This window comes from Corylus avellana, chromosome ca1, assembly GCF_901000735.1.
Source record: "Corylus avellana chromosome ca1, CavTom2PMs-1.0".
NCBI lineage: Eukaryota > Viridiplantae > Streptophyta > Magnoliopsida > Fagales > Betulaceae > Corylus > Corylus avellana.
In genome coordinates, this window is record NC_081541.1 from 45857838 (window position 1) to 45868329 (window position 10492).

Sequence of the window (10492 nt, forward strand, 5' to 3'; positions counted from 1 at the left end):
TTTCTTTCAATCACTTCTCTCTTCTCTTCTTCTCCGTTTCATGCAGCCATTATATATAGTCACTTTTAAGAAAAAGAACCACTTCAAACTACAAATTTTTATAGGCTAGGACTACCTATGGGTGTGTTTGGCAAATGACTTAAAAAATGAAGTTGATTGGAACTGTAATAGATTTGATTAATGTGAGAAAATATATATATATATATATATATATGAAAAAGTGAAAAAAATTTATTTTGTAGTAATTTTTTTGTATTTAAATAGTAATAAAAAGTGATTGATGTGGTATAAAAAAATAAGAATGTTGGAGTTAATTTTGAGTGAAATAGTGTGAGATGTATTTTTGGGTTCGGTCTACTCCTTTGGCAAAGAGAGAGAGGATTAGGGGTGGGCAAATTAACCGTTACCGTTTAACCGGCCGTCTACCGGCTTCGACCGAACCGATATAAACCGTAGCCGATATGCCGATATCCTTATCGGTTAAAAAAAGTATACCGGAATTCGGTCCGGTCCGGTCCGGTTAAGCGGTTCTTATCGGTTAACCGGTTAACCGATAAGAAACCGGAATTTTTTTTTTTTTTTTTTATTTTTTTTTTAAGTCCTAGTCCCAAAACGGCGCCGTTTAGTCTTTTAGAGAGGTTTCCAAATTCCCACAAGTGACACAGGTTTCCGAATTTGTGTAATGGTGTTGCCCATGACTTATTTTCCTTTTGCTAAGTGACTTTAATTAGTTAATACTTTGTTTATTATTCATTAATGAATTTTATTTTAATTTGGGTTTGGGTAGGTTTGATGTTTTTTTTTTAAGTGATGGCATTTGATGAGATTTCTTTGCCTTTGGTAAAAGCATTTTTCATTAACTAGTTTTGCTAGTCTAATTAGCATTCATTATGTTAATTAGTCCATTTGCTTTGGAAAAATGTATTTTATAATATTTAAAAAAAAAAAAAAAAGTTGAAGTGGATCAATATAAAAAAGCTTCAATTTTTAGCCCAAAAAACAAATATTTGGGTCCCAACAAAAAGTATTTGGTCCTAAAACAACTCATTTTTAATAAATTATTTTAGCCCAACAAAAAGTATTTGGGCTCTCAAAAGTCAAAAAAACTCATTTTTGGTTTTTGGCCCAACAAAATAAATCAATATAAAGCTCTCGGTTAAATCGGTTAACCGGTTTAACCGGACCGTTTAACCGTGTACCGTTTTAACCGAAATTATCGGTTAAAATTCTTATTGGTTCGGTATCGGTTAATAAACCGTTTAACCGAAAATTATCGGTTAATAACCGATAAGGTCCTTAACCGGACCGTTTTGACCGATACCCAGGCCTAGAGAGGATCATGAGACTTTTGGACTTTTTCGTTTTTTTAAGTAAATCGTTATTCATTCATTCATTCAAAAGAATCAAAGATTACAACTTTTAGCATCTACAAAATTAAGGTATTCTTCAATTTAAATTCTCTCTATTGATTTTTGTAGTGCCGCCCCTATGCCAATAGGTGTGGCGCCATATTTAATTCCCTTTCTGTTCATATGCATCACAAGTCAAGATTGAAAACTGCGCCGAACAATCTTTACCTCCTCAATCAATATTGTACCATATCTCTGCAACAGTTGGTATTCCTGTAGTATTCCATATGAAAAGCATAAACCATCTCCAAAAGTCAACTTCCAAACTAACATTTCGAAAGCTTAGATCTCTCCCAAAAATATCGCATTCCAAGCAGCATAAGCCTCAATTGGTGGGATATGGATTAGGCCATTAGGGTGCATCAATAACTTTTTGTGATATGTGGGCTCAAACGTACCTATTTTTCAGAGCACTTAATGTCTGATGGGTGAGTGGTCCAATAAGACTTTAGTTCACGGAAACAAAATTAACAAAAATTGATTAAAAAGATAATTAGAAATTATTTTTATTAAGAAAATTTGCTAAATTCATATCACGAGCTTATTTTAAATTTGATTAGAACTCAATAAGATTATTATTATTTTCCGTAATTTCAAATAATTATAATAATATATTATATTCAATTAAAATATGAACCATAAGAGTCTCTTTATCAATAGAGTTGAATGAAAAATGTACTTATTTGTCAAACTCTCCAATGTGAAATCATGAAATATAGGGATCATTTCTATTTTTTTATGAGCCTTATATTAATTAATATATACCAAAATTCATTTGTATAAGGTACAGCTGTTTTAATATACAACTAATCAAAAATAAAATAAAAAGGAAAATGACATGTAAAATTAATTTTTGGGTAGTTAGGAATTAATGATTTAGAGAAAAATGGTAACAACTCCCTTATTTTTCTGGAAATTTGCATTTACAATGAGTTTTTTTTTTTTTTTTAATGTGATTAAGCTAAAAAATATAATAATAAGTTCATATCGTTAAAAAAATTGTTTAAATTTGTTAATATGCCACATCAATATCAATCATATTATTACACATATCATTTAAATAAAAAATGGAAGGATGATTGAGCCGCTCTTTTGGCCAAATAAAAGTAGTGGAATCACCCCTAGGACAGAAGCTGCTTGTCCCTCCTCCATGGCGAGGGGGTTCTTTCTTCGGTATGCATCCATGCATGACGTTCATTTTTCAAGCCAGCGATCTTAATTTGTTTAGCATTTGGTGAGGAGTGCATGACAACAAAATGGCAAAGACTCAAGAGTTGATGCAAATCACCATCAAGTGGCATCTTTCGTAGTCACTGCCCTCCCAATTGAAATATTGTGAGTCAATGAAGAAGATGTTAGGCCGATGGTCTAGTGTACGAAGTGATTTGTTTAACAGGCTAGCTGTGAGGTGGTCAAGTCATCTCATTTGGCTTAGGTGGCTAGACCATTTCTTTGTTTTTTGAATAAATATTTTAGTAGTTATTATTCTAATTAAACAAGGACTAATATTCCTCTACAAAAATTAAGGAATTGCTATTCCTTTAGAAATACGGTAGCTCTAAAACTCATTTCCAAAACTACCATTTTCTAAAAAAAAATTAAAAAAAAAGTTTGTTTGCTCTGCCTTAAATGGATGCATTTGCTCTATCGTTGTTCATCTCGTACGAACGAACTTGCATTAAAATGCATTCATGTCAGCATTCATCTCGAGAATGTTGACATACTTAAATGTATTAGAATTAAAATAATAATAATAATAATAATAAAATAAAAAAATAAAAAATAAAAAAGAAAGATTGATACTGAATTAAGAAAAAAAGATTAATAATCCATTCGGTCTCTAATTTCAACAATTATATTATTAAGTTTCATCACGGTTTGAAATAAGTCTAGTTGTCACCTTACCGTTGGACTAATCAACAACATGATGTCACATCATACCACTAAATTAAGGGTAAAGTCTATTTAACCTCATCAAATTATTACCCCAATAATAATTCACCTGCTAAACTACTAAAAAATGACAATGTATTCCTTAATGCTTGCAAAATGACAAAATTACCCCTATAGAATTTTCAATAAGATAAAAATACCCTTAAAATTTAGAAAAAAATAAAATAAATTTTAGTATTTTTATTTTTATTTTAGTAAGGGTAATTTCGTCGTTTTGTTAAAATAGGGGTACATTGTCATTGTTTTGGTAGTTTAGAGGGTAAATTGTCATAATTAATAGTTTAGAGAGTAGATTGTCACTGGGATGGTAGTTTGAGGGGGTTAAGTGGACTTCACCCATAAATTAATTATATGCCTATTGTATATGACATGGCACCCGCATACTATATGTTCAAAGCGACAAATATACATTAAATAAAAAAGATGGGAGTAGATGGTGGAGCGTTTCCACACTCGATCACCCTGGTTGGGCGATCGATCGCACCTTCAGAGGCATAGAAACTGCGGAAAAAACTATAAAAACAGAAAAATTTAAAACAAAAATAAACTAAGGAAAATAATTCCAAACAAAATCAAACAATCCCCGGCAACGGCGCCAAAAACTTCTTGTTGCACAATTATTCACCTAAATTAATAGGCAATTAATTGAATGTTTTACCCGCAAGTGCACGAGGTCACCATAGTAGTATAGTGTGCAAATACGAGGTCATTCCCACGATGACTGCTGAATCTTGTCTAAAATTAATTCCCAAGGTGAAATAAAACAAAAGATTGGATTTAAATTGATAATGATAAAAAGGTAGGGCTTTGATATCCATTAATAATTATATTTAGCTAATATATCAATATGCCAATGTTTTAATCATGTTATGAATATCTAATGTTTGTCAATCTAAGGGCATTGGTGTCTACTCCTTAAGCTATTGATTTTCCTAAGCAACGAATTAGGCATGAGTGTTTACTCTAATTCTTTTCTTTTTTAAAAGATTTAACATAAGTGTCTACTAAGTTATTCTTTAAGAAAGTATAAAACAGTGAAAATCGACAAACACATGAGGCATAGGGCATAGGTGTCTACTCCCGGTTCCCCATCACTACAAAAAAATGTGTTATTAGTAACATGCCTATTGTGCAGGATTTTTTCACACGTCACTATTTGGTGACGTGACATTTTTTCACACGTTACCAAAGTATTTGGTAACGTGTTAAAGTTAACACGTTACCATTTGGTGACGTGTCAAAGCTGACATGTTACAAAATGGTAACGTGTCAAATTTGACACGTCATTGTTCCGAAAAATAAAAAAAATTAAAAAATTAAAAAATTGACAACTTTAGTAACGTGTCAAATTTGACACGTTACTAAAGTTTTCAAATTTCTTAATTTTTTTTTTCAATTTTCCCATTGGTAACGTGTCAAATTTAACACGTTACCATTTGGTCGTGTCAAATTTAACACGTTACCATTTGGTGACGTGTCAGCTTTGACACGTTACCATTTGGTAACGTGTCAAATTTGACACGTTACTAAAGTTTTCAAATTTTTTTAATTTTTTTTTTATTTTTTTTTTATTTTTTTTTTCAATTTTCCCATTGGTAACATGTCAAATTTAACACGTTACCATTTAGTGACGTGTCAAAGCTAACACGTTACCAAATGGTAATGTGTCAAATTTGACATGTTACTAAAGTTGTCAATTATTTTTTTTATTTCTTCCCTCTTTTTTCTTCATCCCGGCTGTGCTTCTTCTTTCTTCTCTTTTTCTCTCTTTTGCTCTCATGCCCATGGCAGCTCTCTCTTCTCTCAGATGGGAAGAAGAAAAAGAAAAGGAGAAGAGAAAAAAAGAGAAGATAAGAAGAAAATGAAAAAGAGAAGAGATCGAAGATCTAACATTTTTTTTTTTCTGCTGGGTTTGGGGTGTTGAAATTTGTTTTGGCTGCTGGGTTTGGGATTTTGAAATTTCTTTTGCTGTTGGGTTTGAAATTTTTCTGGGTCTGAATTTTTTGGTTGGTTTGGTTTGATTTTTCAGGTTGAATCCACTTAGGGATCGGACATTATATACTTTAATGAGTAATTTTTCTTATTGATTTTTTTGTCATTTGTCTAATTAACTTTTAAAACTACTGATTTTTCTGGTTCTTTGGTGTTGTAGGTTTCTGATTTTTGGTGTTGTAGGTTTCCAACTCCAAACAGTGAGTGAGTAGTAAAATTAGATTCTAAGTTCAAAACTTTTGAAATTTTTTGCTTAAATTAATTTTTGCTGCTGAGTTTGAATCTATTGATCTATTCCAAGTTCAATTAATTCTTTTTTTGTCAAATAAATTTTTATTTGCTGGGTTTGAATTTTTGAAAATTAGATTCGAATATGATGTTATTTGAAATCTGGGTTTGGAATTTTGAAAATCAAATTCGAATATGATTTTATTTGAAATCTGGGTTTGGAATTCCATGATATTATTTGAAAAAAAAAATCCAGAAATAAATTTGAAATATATATTTTTTAATTAATTTTTTAAACTTTAGTAACGTGTCAGAAATTGACACGTTACTAACGTTTAGTAACGTGTTAACGTGTCAAACTTAACACGTTACTAAACGTTAGTAACATGTCAATTTCTGACACGTTACTAAAGGGTGACGTGTCAGAAATTAACACGTTACGAAATTCCCATTAGTAACTTCCAATTTTGCAACCTGCCACACACGTTACTAATGACACATTACTAACGGTTAGTAACGTGTCAACAGGCTTGACACGTCACTAATGGGCCGTTACAAAAAAATTATACTTTTGTAGTGCATGTTGATTAATCCAAGAATCTGGTGTGGATATCTTTTGTTATTTATGTTAAACCCAGGCCATTGATTCATTACTAGTGAGAATTTTTTGGTTCAGACCTTTCAACGGTCCAAGGGTTTCAGGCATGATTAGCCTCTTAAACCGGCCTTGCTTTTCTCAATCGACCAAGCGAGATGGTCTATGATTGTGCTATTTTTGTGACAAAAAATATTAATTATAAAATTGCCACTTGCAATAAGACGAATCCCGTAGGATAGGGCTATATTGAAGGTGTCGAATCTCAAAGACTGTAGTGGTTTAATTATCAAAATTTGAAAAATTAAAATTAACTTAATTCAAAAGAGAATGATTTATTTGTGTAAATTCAAAGTGCATGAAAATAAAGGGAGTAAATATATGAGAGAGAGTCGGGTATTGACTTCACCACTATCCACACATTAATGGTCAACCATATTTAATTCTAGCAATTCATTTTATGCATGTTATAATTTAAACAAAAAAACACATGAAAATAATTTCATACAATCAACAAAATAGCATAACCCATCTTCGGTTGGCAGGAATCGTCTACTTAAATTACACTAAACTAGGGCGTAGTACGATCTGTCTTTCCTAGGTATGGTCTATCTAACCCTATTGATTGCATGTCAATTAAGAACCATTGTATAACCATCATTCTTATAATCATAGGAAATAATAATGATTTGAGTTCAATAAGAGTAAAATAATTTCTAAGACATGATAAGAATTTTACTAATATTGAATTGGAGTTTAAGAATAATTCCATTTAATATGATGAACAAAAAACAAATATGGCAATCCTCAGGGTTATACAATCAACATGCATAAATTGAAAAACTAAAAATTAAATATAATCAAACTATTGTGCTTGGAAAGGGTTACATCAATACCCCACAATTGGTTTAATTGCCCATGATCTTCTAAGCTCCACAGACAATTTACTGAAATTTTAACTCTAGAAAGCGGTGTGTCTGTTTACAATGTTTAGATCTCTATTTATAGAGCTTAAGAGAACCCTAAAAACCCTAGAAACCCTGAGAAAATCAGAGGTCAGTCTCCCAGTCCAATTGGAAAACTGAAAGCCAAATCGACGCTGGAAAAGGATTGTTGTCATGCACCACAATCCTGTGTGTGCTCGAGCGCAGTGTGCTAGAGCTTAGCTATTGTGCGCACGAGCATCAGCATGCGCTTGATCCTTGGCTGCACCTGCGCTCGAGCTCAGGAATAGTTACGCTCTATCCTAGATCCAGAATGCCCAACTTTTGCCCTTTTAAGCCCAATTTCTAATGGTTTGTCAAATAAAACCTGAAACACAAAAACAAAACAAAATCAAATAAATAACAATGCTAAGGAATTAACATATGTAAATTAAGGGGCTTGAATGTACAACATTCGGCGCTTATCACACCACCCAACTTACATATTGTTAGTCCCTTAGCAGTACAAAACAGAAAATAAAGTAAAAAATAAAAAGATAAATTCATCTTTCGTGGGATGTACGGTTGCATTTAACGTTTGCAACAAGCCTTTTAAACCCCTAGGAGTTCCCTAGAGGACGAGAGAAGTCTCGTGAGGATTTTCCAGGAATGATACCCACAAACATTTTTTCAACCATGTAGTTCTCAAGAATGCAATATCATGACCATCATGGTTCTCATTCATTAATAGGCTTAATAAAACAAACACCATCTTCACAATTTCAGGAAATTACAAATTAGCTCCAATCATGGTGTTAAGTGCTAAAATATTCATATTTTCAACCCTTAACTTACATATTTTAATAATTTGGTTTTAGTTAATTAGGTCATTTTAATTCTTTTTTATGTTTTCCATACTTTTGTATGCTTTTGGAAGAAAATAAAATAAATCTGGAAGATTTGGGCTAAAAGAGAGAATATGAGAAAAATTGGAGCCACTGACACTACAATCGATCATAGGATACCTGCAATCGAGCACAGTACCAAAGAAGACACAGCACGAAGCAGGCAATCAGCATTTGAGCGCACTATAGGAGAGGCTCGATCGCAGACCCAGGATCTAGCGCACATGGGTTGCGATCGATCGCACCCGTGTGCAAGAGACATATCAAGTGGCAGCTAGATTGTCATTCTTTCCATATTAGGGTTTTTCAACTCCCAATTGTAATAGGTTTTGAAGCCCTACAAAATTTATAGGTTTACTAGTTTGTCAAAGACTTCTAATGCCTATAAATAGACCCTCAAGCCTCCAGAATAGGAGCTCCTCAAGCTCAAGTTTAGGGTTTATTCTTTTCCTTTATTTTCTTTTATTTTATGAAGATGTTTAACATCAATTTTATGTGTAGCTAATTTATTTAGTAAGGCTAGATTGAAGCCCTAGTTATGTTTAGTTAATATTTCAATATTGACGCCTTTGTAATGATCTTGTTGTGCTATTTAACTTGATTAACACCTGCTTGCATGAATTCCTCATATGTGTGTGCTTGTTCAACATATGCATGTGGTATAAACTAATTAGTTAAATCAATTTGGATGGCCGAGTCTTGGGTTTAATAGAAATAACAAAAGAATCCACACCGCGGTTCTTGGGTTAATCAACATGGGAAACCGGGAGTATACGCTCATGCCCTAGGCCTCATGTGTTTGTCGATTTCCATAGAATATATGCTTTCGTAAGGAACAACTTAGTATACACCATGCTAAATCCCTTAGAAAAGAAAATAATTAAAGTATATGTCATGCCTAACTCGTTGCTTAGGAAAATCTACAGCTTAGGGAGTATATGTCATGCCCTTAGGTTGACAAACATTAGATATGCATAACATGATCAAAGCATTGACATATTATTATATTAGCTAAATATAAAATGATCCTTTCCTCTTCTTTTTCTCTAGACCCACCGTCAGCCACCAACAAGTCTAGGCCGCACTGAAGACGACGCTGGCTGGCCCAAACCTTGTTGGTGCTCCTCTCCCTCTCTCTCTCTCTCTCACACCGGCAGCAGAGAAGAAATTTCTCTCCTGCTGGTGCTCCCTTTCCCATTTCAAAGATTTGGGTTGATTGCTTGATTTTCAACATGTCCGGCAGCAGAGAAATGTAAGCAATCAAGCAATCAACTCAAAATCTTTAAAATGGGAGAGGGAGCCCTGGTAGTAGAGAAAAAAAAATTCTCTGTTGCTGGTGAAAATAGGAAGTGAGGGGGTGGCCAGAGTGGTTTTCGGCAAGTTTTGGGCTGACCGGCGTTGTCTCTAGTGCGGTATGGGCTTGCCGGTGATAGGTGGGTGGCTGACAGTAGGTTTAGAGAAGAAGAACATGAAAGGTTTATTTAAGAAGATTTTTTTGTTTTAACCTATATGAGTTCTTGATGAGAATAAATTAGGTGCTTATGGTTTTTTTGTTATGGTGTTCCATGTTGATTTGTCATGCTCTTATTGGATGGCACAAAAGTCTTAGTTTGTGCCAAGACCTTATAAAAGTTATTCTCTTTTTATTGTCATTTATTGTACAACTGGCACAAATTAAACACAAATTTTTAATTTGTGCTGGTTGAACAATAAATAACATAATTTTTTAATGACATTTATTATACAAACGGCACAAATGTCAATAATTTATGCTGTTTATACAACAAACGTCATTAAAAAATTATACCGTTGTACAATACTAAACATCAATAAAATTTAGAGGGATGATAAGGACCCAACTATTTTGTCCAACTTTGTGCCAAATTTTACCTTATTTTCTAATTAAAAAAATAAAAATGAAAAAATGTGTGAAGCAAAAATATTTTTTTTTTGTCCTTCTTTTATTTGGTAATTTTTTTTTAAAATGTATTTTTCTTCATAATAATGTCATTTTTTTTTTTATAAAAAAAATGACACTATTATGAAGAAAAATACCAATTTTTATTTTTAAAAAAATACCAAATAAAAGAAGGACAAAAAAAAAAAAAAAATTATTGCTTCCTTCACACATTTTTTTTTTTTAAAAAAAAAAAAAAAAAATTACAAATAAGGCAAAAGTTGGCCCAAAGTTAAGCAAAATAGTTGGGCCTTTAGCATTTTCCTAAAATTTATACTTGTACAAACGACTCAACTTAACATTTTAATAAACGTATAAAATCTATGTTTTCAATCACAGGTAATGAGGCATTTTTTTTTAAAAAAAAATTCACAATTTTAAAACATTAAATTGCAATTTTAAAAGCCAAACTGCGATTTTGTAATTAAAAAATAAAAAATTACATTTTACAAATCCCCTTTTTCAATTGTATTCGTGAAATTGCAAATCCATACTAACTCTAAAAGTTAATGTTTTGCAATGGCAAATCA